At 45.9% G+C, this 17,547-nt stretch overlaps 1 non-coding gene across 1 annotated transcript; it reads left to right on the top strand.

The window, feature by feature from the left end:
* The first annotated feature begins 16,184 nt into the window (after positions 1-16,184).
* trnah-gug (transfer RNA histidin (anticodon GUG)) lies at positions 16,185-16,258 on the top strand. The gene has a single exon. It is a non-coding gene; the product is annotated as a tRNA-His (tRNA).
* The last annotated feature ends 1,289 nt before the right edge of the window (positions 16,259-17,547 follow it).

Below are 17,547 nucleotides of genomic sequence, written 5' to 3'. Positions count from 1 at the left end.
GCCATATAGATCTCCAAAATTGGCAATACAGGCGGGTAACGTGATCAAGAAGGCACACAGCACGTTTGCCTTGAGTGTAAGAGTTGACGAGTTATGTTACAGCTATTTATTCCGGCCACATTCAGAATATTGCGTGCAGTTCTGGTCCCTACACTCCCAGAAGGACATGGATGCTCTGCGAGAGGGTATAGAGAAGGTTCACTAGGACACTGCCTGGTCTGGAGGTCTCATTATGAGCAGAGAATGGGATAAACCTGGATTATTTTCACTGTGAAGATGGGGCAGAGAGATAACCTCAACAAAATGATGAGACACACAGATTGACTGGACGGGGGTGGCATGGTGGCTCAATCATTAGCACTGATGCCTCACAGCACCAGGGAAACTGGTTCGATTTCAGTCCCAGGTCACTGTCTGTGTGGAGTTTGCACATTCACCCTGTGTCGATATGGGTTTCCTCCGGATTCCTCTCACAATCCAAATGTGTGGATTCGGGTGGAGTGGCTATGCTAAATTACCCCAATGCCCAGGGATTGGCAGGTTAAGTTGGATTGTCCGTGCTTAAATTGCCCCACAGTGTTCAGGAATGTGAATGTTAGGTACATTAGTCAGGGGTAAATGTCGAGTAATAGGGGTAGGGAAATGGGTCTGTGTGGATTATTCTTTGGATGTTTGGGGTTGGGCCAGATAGTCTGTTAGATAGTCAGAGGCTTCCCCCACCCCAACCCCAGGGTGGAAAAGTCAACTACAAGAGGGCACAAGTTCAAGGCGAGAGGGGGACAGTCAGGGGGAGAATTGAAAGGGAAGATTTTTCACACAGTTGGATGGTGGATGCCTGGAATGCACTGCCAGTGGACGAAGTGGAAAGAGGCACCTTAGCAACACTTAAGGTGTATCTGGACAGACACATGAAGGGGAGGTGAATACAGGGACAGAAACCATGCATCGGCAATAAATAGCAGGTCGAAGTTAGGATTAAGAATTGGCACAGGCTTGGGCGGGGAGGGGGTAGGGGGTAAAGTCAACTTTCCAAAAGCAGGGGATACCTGTATGGTGATGAAGGGGTGGGTGGAGGCTCAGGTGGAGCATAAACACTGACAGAGCCCAATTGGATTGACTGTGGTGGAGACTCAATGGGACAGAGACAAATGTATCTATTTCAGATCTCCCTGCACTTCAGCCGCTTCTGTGGACTGTTTCCGTAGGGAAGGTGCAATCCCAGGCTCAGAGAGCATCAGCCCCCACTGGAAGTAAAGTGGGTGAGAGAGCGGCCATTCAGCATAAAGGAACCCCTTGCCCCTCCCACTTCACCCACTAAACAGGGTTCAAGATGAGACTCTCAGCAGCGGTAACAGCAGAGTCCAACCCGAATCCCTGCGCCATCTAACTTATGAAGTTGCTGGTGTCTCCACAAGTTGCACGACTGGGTGAAGCCCTTTCCATACACTGGACAGGTGAACGGCCGCTCCTTGGTGTGGATGCGCTGGTGTTTACGCAGGGTGGAGGAATCACAGAAGTCATTGCTCCACACGGGACAGGTGAACGGCCTCTCCTCAGTGTGGTAGCGGAAGCTGAGCAGCAGGTGATACGACTGGGTGTAGCCCTTCCCGTGCACAGAGCAGGAAAACGGTTTCTCCCCGGTGTGCATCCGCTGGTGCGGCAGTAGGTGGTGTGATTAAGTGTAGCCCTGCCCACACACGGGGCAGATGAACGGGTTCTTGCTGGTGTGGACCCACTGGTGGGCCAGGAGGTGGTGTAACTGAGTGAAGCCTTTCCTGCACTGAGTGCTGGCGAACAGCTGCTGCCCGGTGTGCAAACGCCGATGAATCTCCAGTGTAGATGGCGAAGGGAAACCATTCCCATACTCCCCACATTTCCACGGTTTCTCCATGGTGCAGGTGCCCTCGTCTGTCTCAGACCATAACAATCAGTTGAAAACTCACTCACGCTTACAGCATGTGTGTGGTGTTACTGGTGAAACCTCTGATAATTGGAACACTCATTCAGTCTGTAAAGCTTGTTACAGTCCCTACTCTGGTGTGAGGGTATGCGAGACTCTGAGTTTCCAGTCACACTTACGTTTAAAACCTAACTAAGCAGACAGGCCTTTTCCCCTTTGTTTTCACGGCCATCAATATCCACGTCCTCGTGAATCAAGTGACTGTCAGACTTTGATGTGATGTTTGGTCTGAGATTTCTGCCGCCAAATTCTTCTCTTGTAATATTCCAGTGAAGTGATTGCAAGGGTCATCACAGTCAGTCCATGATAGAAAATCTGAACGTAATTCTAGCTACTGTGGAACATTCTTTCCTCTCAATCCCAAAGATCTTTGTGTCGATCTAGATGTAACTGTAAACCGACAGGGTTATGGGGCAGACTGCATACCTCCACGAAGAGTTCACATGGACTCAAGTTGCTGAACGGATATCTTTAGTGCAGTATTGACACTCTTACTGAAGATCTACAATATGCTGCAGTACGATATTACAAGCCCAGGAACAACTGCAAATCAGACAAGGTCTTTTCAGAAGTTGGACCCTGAACTTCTGAATCTGCTGCTGCTCTTCCTCTCTCTCTCTCTCTGAATGAAGATTGATCTTCACCCAGACTGCAACTTCCTTCCTCTGTCACAATATTTGTGAACAAATCCATTTTTTTGAAGGATGGCCTGTTTCCTGATCATCACAATTAAAAGGGTGTCTCCCCCTGATATGCAAAGTGACAGTCAGTCAGGGGAGGGCAGGGCCACGTCTTGTGTTGTTGTGTGGAATCTGTGACAGCTGCAACAATTCATCCCAACTCCTGTACTCAGTGCTCCGACTGATGAAAACAAGCATGCCGAAAGTCTTCTTCACTGCCCTGTCTACCCATGACTCCACTTTCTAGGAGCTATGAACCTGCACCCTTACATCTCTTGGTTTGAAATACTGCATATGAAACAGATTTGGTGTTTGTTGGTATGTGTTATTATTTGGTGCTTATCTCGGCTCTAATTCGGTATTTTATACTGAATGCCATGACTGATGAAGGCCAGTGTGCCAAACGTTTCTACCTGTGACTCCACTTTCAGAGAACTGTGAACATGTACTCCAAGATCCCTCTGTTCCACTACAGTCCTTAACGTCCTGCCATTCACCATGAAATTCCTACCTTGATTTGACTATCCAAAATGTAAGACCTCACACTTATCTATATTAAACTCCATTTGCCATTAACCTTAAACCTATGCCCACTAATTTTGGACTCCCCGAACCCCAAGGGAGAAGACCTTGCCTATTTACCCTACCCATGTCCCTCATGATTTTATAAATGTCTTTTATGTCACCCCTCAATCTCCAAAGCTCCAGAGAAAATAGCTCCAGTCTATTCAGCCTCTTCCTGTAGCTCAAACCCTCCAACCCTGGCAGCATCCTTGTAAATGTTTTCTGACCCTTTCAAGTTTCACAACACCCTTCCTGCAGCAGAAGCACAGAATTGCATGCAGTATTGCAACAATGATGGCACCAATGTCCTCTCTGAAGAGGGTTTTAAAACAATATTTATGACTACAAGCAAATCAGGTTAGTTGGGCATGACTTTCCCATAGCAGTTGGTTTTGGTTGTCCTTCATTAACCTATGCTTTATAATATATAAGAAAATATTTTGAGGGATGGGATTGTTGCTAGCACGTCCAACATTTGCTCCCCATCCCTCATGGCCTTTGGACTGAGCAATTGGCTACATGCTAGAAGGCAGTTGAGAGTCAACCACATTGCAGTAGGTCTGGAGTCACGTGATGTGAGCGTGTGCACGTGTGTGTAGGGTTGTGAGTGGTAGATTTCCCTCCCTAAAAGAACACTTTCACAACACTCTATAATGATTGGACAAAAATAACAGTTCTGGTAGCATCTATGAGGAGACGACAGTGTTACTGTTTTGAGTCCGGTGGCCCTTCAAAATTAGGCTGGATTCAAAACATTAACTGTTTTCTTTCCACAGATGCTGCCAGACCTGCTGCATTTCCCCAGCAATTGTGCCTTTTGTTGCTGATCTCCAACATCTGCAATTCATTGTCTTAGCCAATAATGGTTTCCTGGTTGCCAGTACAGAGACAAACTCTCACTTCCAGATCTTTTTATTCGTTGAAAATAAAGTCCACTAGCATCCATGATGGGATTTTAATTTTTGTTCTCAGAAGACCGAGATCTCTGGGCTACTTAACCAGTATCACGAGATCACAATCTTCCCTTCATTGACAGTGACATTGACAATCTTGTCCTGAATATTTTTCTTTATTCATTCATGGAACGTGACACTTGGTCTCCCAAAAAATAACCAAGTGCCAATTCAGAGGGCAGTTAAGAGTCAACCACATGACTTTCGATTAAGGGTGACACATTCACCAAACTGGGACAGGACTGAAGATTTCCTTCCTGAAAAAAAAGGTTATTAGTGAACAAGATAGGTACTTATGACAATTGATAAGATCACCAAAGCAGCGATAAGTTTATATTCCAGATACATAAATTGATTTCAAATTGCATCGGGGCCATAGCAGCATCAATTTGAAACTCCAGATGTTAAATCCAGGAACAATTCCCAAATGCCACCAACTCCCTACAATCTCTAGGCTTCCCAACACTGACTGGTCTGTAATTGCCAGTTGCATGATTTTCCTCCTTACTATTTACTATTCAATTCAGCCCATTGAGTTGACTCTGCCATTTATGCAGATCACGATAATTCTGGGATACATTTACTCCATTTTGCTGCCATTTCCCCATAATCCTCAATTCCCTTACTGGTTAAAAAAAATCTATCTCAGCCTTGAATGCACGTAACAACCCAGGCCCAGACTCACCCACTTTTCCACGTCTAGCCTGTCAAGTCGCCTCAGAATCTTGTACGTGACAATAAGGTTACCTCTAATTCTTCGAACTTCTAATAAGCACAGGCCCAACCTATTCAGTTCTCCTCATAAGACATTCTTTCCATCCCTGGTATCATCATGGTCAACCTTCTCTGGACTTCCTCCAATGCCAATATATCTTTCCTCAGGTAAAAGGCCCTAAACTGTTCACAGTATTCAGTTGTGGCCTGACTAATGCCTTACATAGATTCACTATAACCTCCCTACATTTCTACTCTATTGAAAAGGCCAACCTCCAATTAGCCTCCCTATTACTCACTGAAAGTGGATGAAGAGATTCGTGGTTGTGATTCCAAATCCCTCTATCTAATGTCATCCTCACCACCTGCTTTCACATCAACTGTGTCTTCTGCAAATTTAGCAATAGTACCTTCACTTTACTTATCCAAGTAATTCGTATATATATTGTAAATAATGTTGGCCCCAGTGCTGATTCCTGTGGTACACCACTAGTTACAAGTTGTCATCCTGAACATGTCCCTTACCACAACTGTGGTAGTTAGCCAATCCTCTATCCATGCTAACATACAGCCTCCCAACACTGTGGGCTCTTTGCTTACTATTTCATGAGATGTGAATATCATTGGCTGTGCCAGCAACTCTTCCCAAACTGACTTTGAAAAGGTGGTGCCGAACTGCCTCTTAAATTGCTTCACAAATATGATGTGGTCTGCAACAATGTTCAGGAGTGATTTCCAGCATTTTGGTCAATAACAAAGAAACAATGCGATATATCTTGCAGTCGGAATCCTGTGTTCACACTTGTCTCTTCTTGGTGGTTGAGGTCATGACTTGGAAGGTGCTTTTGAAGAACCACCACTCATGCAATCAAGCCAGACTAATAGATTGTGGCCCCAGACTCTGCCATTTTGACTTCCCTCATCAATCTACATTCTTTCCAGCGAAGTTTCAGTCTCAACCCGCCACGCAATGCCATCTGTTACGGCTTAAAAGATAAGAATACACATGATTACCGACCGTATTTTGGGTTGTATAAATATTTGCCTGCCAGAATTATTTTCCAAAAGACTTTAATTAAACTGGGTGACTGCATGAAATGGTTTGTTGGTCAGACTATAATCATCATCATCCAAGGAGACAATGCCAGTAATACCATTGAACTCTTTTTGTTTAAAAAGCACAAGTTCTTGATTTATTTTTACAACTTACTAGCATTCACACCTGCATATTCAATGTCAAACTCAGACAACATAAATGAAATTACACCATTAATTTTGTTTTACAACAATCCAACAGATTAATTAATGATACACAGTGAATACCAAGGCTGATTAATGTGAAATGAAATTTGACTGAAAATGCAAAATCGAGATGAGAATAACAAATGGGGGAAGGGCAGAAGGCAGGAAATGCAGCATCATAGAAGGTGCTCCTCCAGGGAGTGTATTTTATAAACTACAACTGCAAAATATAAACAAACACTCTGACATGATCCTCTGGTTTTCATGTAAACCATACTCCCATACAGGAGGTACCATTTAAATAAGTTAATAGATACAAGCCATGAGCAAATCCAGCCTCCAGCCGGGCCCGCCGCTTCTTGGAGCTCAGAGAGGGGTTCCCACTCATTCATTCAACAGGAGGCGGCTCAATTTATTGTAATGGGCACGGAGGGTACAGTGGTCGTGTATCATGTTGAGGAGGAAGCTGTTTCCTCTCATTCAACAGAAGTGGACCTATTTACTAGAGTTTTTTTTGTGGTGCATCTGTAGTCTCCCATAGAGCCCTGAGGCTCAGGTTAAAATCCCACTGATCCAGTGTGTGTAATAACATTACTGCCCAAGCCACGTGCCAATTGGCAGAGGGATAAGAAAATTAGGGAAGTAAACACGTCAACCTGTTCAATGCTATCTCCAATCATTTCACTTCCTGTCCAATTCGTACTGCAGGGAGCCCAGCCTCGTTTCACGGAGGTTCTTTTTGAGAAGTTTAATCGGGTATTTTTGCACAAGTCAAGTTAAGAAAGCCGGGATCTCTCGCAAGACTGCGCGGGAGACAACAATTGTAATTCGAGGCGGGGTGTCTGAATTATGAATTCACTAATAGCCTCATCTAAGCGATGGTGCAGCCTTCGCCAGCCTCTGTCTCTGTGGCGCAATTGGTCAGTGCGTTCGGCTGTTAACCAAAAGGTTGGTGGTTCGAGCCCACCCAGGGGCGGTGTGTTCGCTGTTCTTCACTGGCTTCGAAGCTGAGCGCTCTTAATGGGGTCAGGAAAATGTTCCCCAAACGGAAATCCTCTCCACAAAGGGGTTTCTGAATTGAATTAATGTCTAACGGAAGGGACTGCGGATGCTGAGAAGCCGAGACAAAAAGAGAAACTCGGCATGTTTGACAGTACCTGTCGGAGAAAACAGAATTTTGAAATGTTGTCTCTGATTCTCTTCCCACAGATGTTGCCTGACCTGCTGAGTTCCTCCTGCAATTTCTCGTGTTGTTTTTAACGGAAAGTTCATTTCACCTTTTGGGATGAAACACCTAGACTCGCCATGTGCAGATATTTATTCCTTTCGAATCACTGTGAAGTGATTGGATTCAAACAATCTGCGATGATTCACTCTTTCTCAGCTCCACAGGCAGACAGACCTGGGAAGTGAAGTTGTCAGTGTGGTTCTGTATTCGTGGGCCGAGTGGTTCATGCGATGGACTTGAAATCCATTGCGGTTTCCCCACGCAGGTGTGAGCCCTGCCGAGTACAAAATGAGAAATGTCGTCGAAAAGAAAGGGAGCTTGCTCCCCGGCTTCTTCTTTAAGATTCAAATCAGTGGAGGAGGAAAAGTATTTCACTCACATTGGGACTGGTGGGTATCTGCAACCCACTGCCTGTTCGGGTGGAACAAGCAGATACCCGCAGAGCTTCTTTTGAGGCGATGAGCCAAGTGTTTGGAAATGAGATTAGAACAGTGAGGGGCTTGAAATCGTGATCGAAATGAAGCAGGCACCTGAGGACAAGGGTATTTCCTTTGCCAGTGAAAGATACTGATTCACAAAGTTGGGCCTGTGGAAGGGAATCAGTGACGGTGATTATCTTTGGTTGTTCACCTTGTGAAGGTTCCCATTGCTGCGCATGTCCGTGTTAACGTCAGAACTCTGCAGCATGGTGGCGTCAGGTACGCACAGGGCAGGGGCGCAATGGATGACGCATCTGACTCCACCGACCTGTTTGAAGTGCAGCTCACAGTTTCTTCACACACCCCAATTAATCTTTCTCATTGTCCTGAAGCCAGCATACGGTTTGAATTCCCGATCTGCGGGAATGAGAATCTTTTCACTGTCTCGCGTCAGTAAATGTCCCTGAGAACATCGGAGTCACGTCACAGCGCTGTCAGATGAGGGGAAGCTGAAATAGCCCCACACGCTGCTCACGGGCACACTTTCCTTTCCCCAACTCACCGCCTCAACCACTGCGGCTCCTGGGAGTGGAAAGGAAACAATCACCAAAACCCAGTCTTAGCTTTGTGTATCTTCAGAAAACAAGCAAAGGTTCATCCCTTCGGATTTTCTATCCTGGGATGACAGGGATGGGTTTTGTCACTCTTTTGTAGGACATTGCAAGTGGATGTTTTGCAGAAAAGCACCACAATGCCATCTGATTAATCAGGACCTGGATGTTTTCGGTCTTTGAATGTAAGTGTTGTGCTCCAGAACTTTGTTGTTCACAGTTTATAATACTTATCTTCCCAGTCCCCTGTATCACTTATCGAAAATGTTTAATTTGCATCTTGTAATCATTTCACTGTCTGCTAATGAGGATAGCGTTTCCGTGTTTTACCTAAATTATCTTGACCTTGCATACCTCAAGCCACAAGCTAATTTCACGAGAATACTTTTCCAGTTCAAAAGCCAACTGTTAATGATGGCTCTGTTTCTTGTCACGTATCCAATTTCAGATCGATGTTGTTAATGTCCCTTTTATTCCTTCAGATCCAGGTTTCGCTCACAGGGCTAGAACAGAACTGTCACCAAATACATTTACCAATCTACGTTCATCCTATCGATTGTATTAGCATCATCAACACTTCTCATCAAAATAACTCGAGAGACTTTCACCACAATTTTCTGTGAACAGTTCCACATTAGCTTTGCTGAATGAACCCCAAATTTCTTGAAGTGGCTCCTTATTTTCGGCCCTGATTATTAATCTCTCTATGCATGGGAATGGATCCTTCCCACCCGTTCTATCACTCATCAATGTGTGTAGTTCAGTTCGATCTCCCATCAGCCTCCTCTGTCCTGATCAAATCCAGGGGAACAGGATACGTTGGGACTATGGCGCGGACAGGAAAAGCCCAATACTCACCTTTCCTGTTAGAACCATTCCATGAGAAATTTTAGACCACAACTTTGGGCGTGTAGTTGTCGCCGAACACTTAAGGTGCTGGCGTAGAGATCCTTTGGGGCTCCCCCGCTCAGGGTGGTAACCTGCTGACTATGCTTTCTTCACTGGCGATTTTAAATGACTTCCTGTTGGCTGCATTATCGCTCAAACTTCACAAAACCCGTTTCGATAAAATCCAGTTTTCTCATGTCTGGGAATTGATTGCCATGCAGGAAAATCGGGTTGTGAACAAACAACGTACCAGCCTCACAACGTCAGCTCTGTTTACCTTTCTACAGATGCTGCTCGACCTGTTGGCTTTCTGCAGTATTCTCTATGTTTATTAGGCACAAGTGCTGCTTTTCATTCAAGAACTTCAATCCCTGTCCTCTGGTAACTGACTCTGGTCAGTGGCAATTGATTCTTCTGATCATTAATCTGCCCATTCCCACCGCTTCTTCTCCCATCATGATCAACAGCTCCAGGAAATCTCCAGTTAACCTTCTTTGCTCCAAAGCGAACATTCCCAACCTTGGGAATGTCTCTCCAAAATGGAAATTCCTCATCCCTGGAAATGAATCATGGCGTACAATTGGGAAGATGTTTTGGCAAAATATTGTCAGTTACGAAATGGAAAAATGTTCATGAAGCAAAACAGAAATCCCAGTCTCCAGCTTTGTGAACCTTGAGAAACTCTTTGGGAAGCGGATTTCGAGGAGAATGAAAGATGAACTGTCCGACTGAGTAGAGACAGTCCAGACACCGTCCCCTTGTTGAAGATTGCGGGAGATTGACTCTGATGTTCTCGGGACATGAACTGATCTGAGACATTGAAAGAATTGTCGTTCCTGCACATCAGGAATTCAAACCCCTTCTCGCCTCCGAGCCAATGAGAGAACGCGGGAACAGGCAAAACACGGAAAGGCTCGAAGGGTGACGGCCCGGAGTAAGAAAGCTAGTTCCTCCTGACATGGATGTGTCTCCAGCCTGTCCCCGGTGTCTCCACAATGAATGTCCCAGGCTTTATTATGGAAAAGTAAAACTGATAGCCGACAACTGGAAATCGAGGCCGGGAGGCTGAATTATGAATTCACTAATAGCCTCCCCTAAGTGATGGCGCAGCCCATGTCATCGCCTGTCTCTGTGGTGCAATTGGTCAGCGCGTTCGGCTGTTAATCGCAAAGTTGGTGGATCGAGCCCACCCAAAGGCGATGAGCTTCTGGTTGCCTGTCACTTTAACACGCCACCCTGTTCCCTGGCCCACATCTCTGTCTCAGACATGCAGCAGTGTTCCAACAAAGCTCTGCTCCAGTTGGAAGACCAGCGCCTCATTTTCCGTTTGGAATCCTCCAGTCTTCAAGATCGAGTTCAATATTATTTGGACCCGAACACCCCCATGCCCTTGATCCCTACCACACCCACACGAGGCCGTGTTATCACATCGTCTGCTGTTACACACGACTTATTGTTAGCCAGGAATAGTCTCCATGAACAGTTCGTCACCCTCCGACACAGATCGTTATTCTCTCCTTTGTCCCTCCAATGTTCTCCCTCTGAACTCGTGGCAAAGAGAGCAATGTGGATTGATATCCCTGAGCCAGCTCTTTGTCCCATCTCCAGGAACCAGGTTCTCTCCACTGGCGGATAATTAAACCACTTTGTTGTTGCGTTGACGTGAGGAGATTATATAAATATAAACTTTTCTAAATCCCCACCTTCCGTTGATTGAACTGTGAGTTCACTCTGAATCACAACACGTGTCACAGCGCAATTTGAGGCCCACATTAGCTCTGCTGGTTCTACACCGCAAGTAAATGAGAGTCTCTATTCGTATCATTCTCTTGCCTTCGCCCTGTAAATCTCCACATTGTTACTTTGGACATGATCACCGAATTCCCTTTTTTGTTCTTGAATCTGCCTCCTTGTCACGGTCAGACAGGGACAAGAAAGTGTTCTTCCTAATGTCACTTTTACTTTTTTTTCCAAATGCCTTGAAATCTCTGCCAATTTTTGGGAAATTGAAAGGATTCTCATTCCTGCACATGAGGCTGAATTGATTTAATTTCTAACGTAAAGGACTGCGGATGCTGAGAATCAGAGACACAAAGAGGAGCTGCTGGAGAAACTCAGCCGGTTTGGCAGTACCTGTGGGAGAAAACAGAGTTCTGAAATATTGTCTCTGATTCTCTTTCCACCGATGGTGCCTGACCTGCTGAGTTGCTCCTGCAATTTCTGTTTTTCCATTTAACTGAAAGTTTATTTCATCTTTCGTGATGAAACAACCAGACTCGCCATGTGCAGATATGTAACCCTTTCGAAACCTGTGAAGTGATTGTATTCAAACAAACCCAGCAATAACTCACTATTTCTCAACTCCACAGGCAGAGAGACCTGGGAAATGAAGCTGTCAGTGTGGTTCTTTATTCCTGGGTCGAGTGGTTAATACGATGGATTTGAGATCGATTGCGGTTTCCCCACGCAGGTGTGAACCTTGCCGACTATAGTTGAGAAATGTCGTCAAAAAGAAAGGAAGACTGTTCCCCGGTTTCTTCTTTAAGATTCACATCATTGGAGGGGTTGGAAATCTGCAACCCATTGCCTGTCAGGGTGGAACAAGCAGATACGCACAGAGCTACTTTTGAGGCTATGAGCCAAGTGTTTGGAAATGAGACGAGAACAGTGAGGGGCGTGAAGTCGTGATCGAAATGAAGCAGGCACCTGAGGACGAATGTGTTTTATTTGCCAGTGAAAGATACTGCTTCACCAAGTTGGGACAATGGAAGGGAAGCAGTGACGGTGATTATCTTTGGCTGTTCTTCTTGTGAATGTTCCCATTGCTGCGCATGTCCGTGTTAACGTCAGAACTCTGCAGCATGGTGGCGTCAGGTACGCACAGTGCCGGGGCGCAATGGATGACGCATCTGACTCCACCTACCTCTTTGAAATGCAGCTCACAGCTTCTTCACACACTCCAATTAATCTTTCTCATTGTCCTGAAGCCGGCATACGGTTTGAATTCCTGATTTGCGGGAATGGGAATCTTTTTACTGTCTCGCGTCAGTAAATGTCCCTGAGAACATCAGAGTCACGTCACAGCGCTGTCAGAGGAGGGGAAGCTGAAATCGCCCCACACGCTGCTCATGGACATATTTCACTTTCTCCAACTCACCTCCCCAACCACTGCGGCTCCTGGGAGTGGAAAGGGAACAAACACCAACACCCAGTCTCAGCTTTGTAAATCTTCAGGAAATTAGAAATCTGTTCATCCTGTTGGATCTTCCATCCTGGCCTGACAGCGTTGATTTTAAATGGCTGTCCAGTCAGTGCCGATTCGTTTTGGCTGAAAAACATCTTCCTTATCTCATCCCAGCATTTCTTGCCACAGAGAACTGTGCGGCAGATTTCATGTATATATTTCCTTGTATGGTATTTTGTAAATAACATTCGTTTGCGGGTTGTTTGTATAGGCTATTCCAGGTTCATTAGCCGCTGTTTAAGTGTGTTGGTAGGTTTGTGGGCTACCATGGTGCTGAGAGCGTTGAGTTGTCTGGACATCATTTCCCAGATCTCTTTTATGTAAAGTAATGTGGCTAGGGTTTCTGCACACGTTGTGTCTGCTTGTGTCAGTTTGTTGATGTGAAATCGACATACTGGGTTTATTGGGTTGGCAAAAGTGCGGATTGCAGATGCTGGAAACCAGAGTTTAGATCAGAGTGGTGCTGGAAAAGCACAGCAGGTCAGACAGCTTCCGAGGAGCAGGAAAATCGACTTTTCGGTCAAATGCCCTTCATCAGGAATGGAAGCAGGACGCCTCCAGGGCGGAGAGATAAATTGGGGGTGGGGGTGTGCTGGGCCGAAGGTAGCAAAGAGTTCAATAGGTGAATGGGGGTGGGGATGGAGGTGAAAAGTCAGAGAGGAGGGTGGAGCGGATAGGTGGGAAGGGAGATTGGCAGGTAGGACAGGTCATGAGGATAGCACTGTGCTGGAAGTTTGGAACTGAAGTAAGGTGTGGGGAGGGGAAATGAGGAAATTGGTGAAGTCTACATTAATGTTCTGGGTTTGAATTTATCCGAGGCGGAAGATGGGGCGTTCTTCCTCCAGGCATCGGGTGTGGAGGGAGCGGCGATGGAGGAGGCCCAGGACTTGCATGTCCTCGGCAGAGTGGGAGGGGGTGTTGAAATGTTGGGCCAGAGGGCGATGGGGTTGATTGTTGCGGTTGTCCTGGAAATATCCCCTCAAGTGCCGTGACTCTGCGAGGAGTCTCCAGCCTCCCCAATGTAGAGGAGACCGCATCGGGAGCAATGGATACAAGAAATGACATTGCTGGATGCACAGGTGAAAGCTTGCTGACGACCGCGGCCCAGGTTCGATTTCCGGGCAGGAAAGTAATTTTTAGGAGAGCTGACAAGCGCAAACCGCATCTGCCTGGTGGTCTAGTGGTTAGGATTTGGCGCCCTCACCGCTGCGGCCTGGGTTCGATTCCCGGTCAGGGAAGTGTTTCTCTGTGTATCGTTTGCTTACCCATTCTCCTTAAATGCCCTGTACCGTTCCTTATTGGCCTTCGTTGTTACTGGCTACTGCAGTGTGTCGTGCCTCGTTGAAATAGTGTCCTGATTCAGCTTGTTTGTATGTGTAGGGATCATTGCTTCTGTAGCTAAGTACTTGATTCGTGTGTGTTGTTTTCCTGTCGACGCTGTTTTGAATTTACCATTGACTGCTCGCTCTACTGTGACATCTAGAAATGGCACTTTGTTGTTTTTCTCCTCTTTTGTGAATTTTATGCCAGTAAGGATATTGTTGATGGTGTTGTAGGTTTCCTCTAATTTACTTCATTTTTTGATGACAAAAGTGTCATCACTGTGGCGGACACAAAGTTTGGTTTGGATCGTTGGAAGGGCTGTTGGTTTGAGACTGCATTATTGCTTCTGCTAGGAATCCTGATACTTGTGGTTTCATGGGTGTTTCGTTGATTTGTTTGAGGCTTGTTACTGAATATGAAGTGGGTGGTTAAGGCACAGTTCCACGAGCTGGATAGTGCTATCTTTGCTGATGAAGTTGGTGCTGTATTTGTGTCTTTGGTTCTTCGAGTAGTGTCTCCAGTTTTCTTTGGCCACGTTGATGTTAATGGATGTGAACAGGGCTGTTATGTCAAAGGACATCATTATTCCATCCTCTTCTAACTTAGTGTCTTTGGTGTTCAGGAATTCTTGGATGGAATAAATGGAGTGGCGTGAATCTTCGACTTGGTGTTCTAGTCTTCAGTGGAGGCCTTTGACTAGTCTGTATATTGGTGTTCCAAGTAGTGAGACTATGGCCTGAGGGGGGCTCCTGGTTTGAAGAGGAGGAGAACAACAACAAAGTGCCATTCTTAGATGTCACAGTAGAGCGAACACTCAACAGTGAACTTCAAACTAGCGTCTACAGAAAAACAACACACGCAAACCAAGTGCTTAACCACAGAAGCAATCATCCCAACACCCACAAACGAAGCTGCATCAGGACATTATTTCAATGAGCCACTACACACTGCATATAGAGGATTATAAAATCATGACGGATACGGATGAGGTGAACAGCAGGTTTCCTTTCCCTCAGCTGGGGTTTTCAGGATCAGGGAGCAAATATTTTGAGGTGAGTAGAGAAAGATTTTATAAAGACAGGACAAGGATCGTTTTTTAAGAGAGTGGCCTGAGTGCAGAATGAATGTCCAGAAGAAGTCATAGAGTCATAGAGATGTACAGCACAGAAACAGACTGTTTGGTCCAACTTGTCCATGCCGACCAACTATCTCAAAACAATCTAGTCCCACCTGACAGCGCACGGCCCCATATCCCTCCAAACCCTTCCTATTCATACACCTAACCAAATGCCTTTTAAATGTTGCAATCGTACTAGACTTCACCACTTCCTCTGGCAGTTCATTCAATAAACGTACAATCCTCTGCGTGAAAACGTTGCCCCTTAGATCTCTTTTGTATCTTTCCCCTCTAATGCTAAACCCATGCCCTCTCGTACTGGACTCCCCCACCCCAGGGAAAAAGATTTTGTCTATTTATCCTATCCATACCCCTCATGATTTTATACACGCAGAGTTACAACGTTTGGATAAGTACATGAATATGAAAGGTTCGAAGGTTTATGGGCAAACACTGGTAGGTGGGACGAGTTTAGTTTGAGAACATACTCAGCATGGACGAGTTGGATGAAGGGTCTGTTCAGTGCTGTCATACTCTGTGACTGACCTGTACTGGTCTTAAAACCATTTTCTTACCTCCCCCCATAACAATCCACTTCTTTGTTGTTCAAAACTCAGATGAATTTAGCCTTGAATATGTTCAATGACCCCACTTCTGAACTGAATTCCTCTTCGTAATATACCACTTGCCTCGCTCATTGCCTGCTGCATCTGCCCGACAACTGGCATTGACTGGAATGGAGGGACTCTGACACCCCTTTATACATCCACACATCATTCCTGATGAAGGGCTTGTGCCCGAAACGTTCACTGTCCTGCTCCTCAGATGCTGCCTGACCTGTTCGCTTTTCCAGTGCCACATTTTTCGACTTTCACCTCTAGTCCTCACTTTCTCCACATTCCAATATATCACCATTTAAACAATGCACTGCTTTTTTTTTAAACAGCCAAGGCTATAACTACACATTGCGGCACTGCACTTGCCATGTGTTTGCCAATTGAGATACAGACCTGGACCAACTTCGGGAAGAGGCAAAACACTGAGTTCTGAACAAAAACGGTAGCACACTCAAAACGTCGGCTCTGTTTACCTTTCCACAGATGCAGCTCGACCCGTTGGCTTTCTGCAGTATTCGCCGTGTTTGAACTGATAGAAGACAATGGTAATTCTGGGCGGGAAGGTTAAATTATTAATTGAATAGTAGCTTCCTCAACGAGACTGTGCGGGTGCAGGGCGGACCTGTCTCTGTGGCGCAATTGGTCAGTGCGTTCGGCTGTGAACCGGAAGGTTGGTGGTTCGAGACCACCCGGAGACGGGGCGTTTGCTGTTCACGCTCCTACTGCTTTCTTGGCTGCAAAGATGCGCTTTTTTAATGGTGTCAGGAAAATGTTTCCCAAACGGAAATCTTTTCCACTGAGGAAGCACAAAGGGGTTTCTGAATTGATTGAATTTCTAACGTAAAGGAATGCGGATGCTGACAGTCCGAGACAGAAAGCGAAACTGCTGGAGCAACTCAGTCGTTTTGGATGTTCCTGGATGAGGTAAAAAAAGTTCTGAAATGTCTCTGATTCTCTTTCTACAGATGCTGCCTGACCTGCTGAGTTGCTCCTGCAATTTCTGGTTTTGCTTTTAACTGAACGTCCATTTCATCTTTCGGGATGAAGCACCCAGAATCGCCATTTGCAGATATTTAACCCTTTCGAAAACTGTGAAGTGATTGGATTCAAACAAACTCTGCAATGATTTACTCTTTCTCAGCTCCACGGGCAGAGAGACCTGCGAAATGAAGCTGTCAGTGTGGTTCTGTATTGGTGGGCAGAGTGGTGAATGCGATGGACATGAAATCCATTGCGGGTTCCCCACGCAGGTGTGAACCCTGCCGACTACAGTTGAGAACTGTCGTCAGAAAGAAAGGGAGATTGTTTCACGGATTTTTAAAGATGCAAATCAGTGGAGGGGTTTAAATATTTCAATCACATTGGGACTGATCGGGAATCTGCAACCCACTGCCTGTCAGGGTGGAACAAGCAGATATCCCCAGAGCTGCTTTTGAGGATATGAGCCAAGTGTTTGGAAATGAGACTAGAACAGTGAGGGGCGTGAAGTCGTGGTCGAAATGAGGCAGGCACCTGAGGACAAAGGTGTTTTATTTGCCAGTGAAAGATACTGCTTCACAAAGTTGGGTCGATGGAAGGGAAGCAGTGATGGTGATTATCTTTGGCTGTTCACCTTGTGAATGTTCCCATTGCTGTGCATGTCCGTATAACGTCAGAACTCTGCAGCATGGCGGCGTCAGGACCGCACAGTGCCAGGGGCGCAATGGTTGACGCATGTGACTCCACCTACCTGTTTGAAATGCAGCTCACAGCTTCTTCACACACCCCAATTAATCTTTCTCATTGTCCTGAAGCCGGCATACGGTTTGAATTCCTGATCTGCAGGAACGAGACTCTTTTCACTGTCTCGCGTCAGTAAGTGTCCCTGAGAACATCAGAGTCACGTCACAGCGCTGTCAGAGGAGGGGAAGCTGAAAGAGCCCCACACGCTGCTCACGGGCACATTTCACTTTCCCCAACTCACCGCCCCAACCACTGCGGCTCCTGG

The sequence above is a fragment of the Chiloscyllium plagiosum genome, unplaced genomic scaffold, assembly GCF_037043375.1.
Source record: "Chiloscyllium plagiosum isolate Xiang-an unplaced genomic scaffold, Cpla_swu_hap1 HiC_scaffold_27, whole genome shotgun sequence".
In the NCBI taxonomy this organism is placed as follows: domain Eukaryota; kingdom Metazoa; phylum Chordata; class Chondrichthyes; order Orectolobiformes; family Hemiscylliidae; genus Chiloscyllium; species Chiloscyllium plagiosum.
The sequence above is the reverse complement of the archived record's forward strand: the minus strand, read 5'-3'. Positions and strand labels throughout refer to the sequence as shown.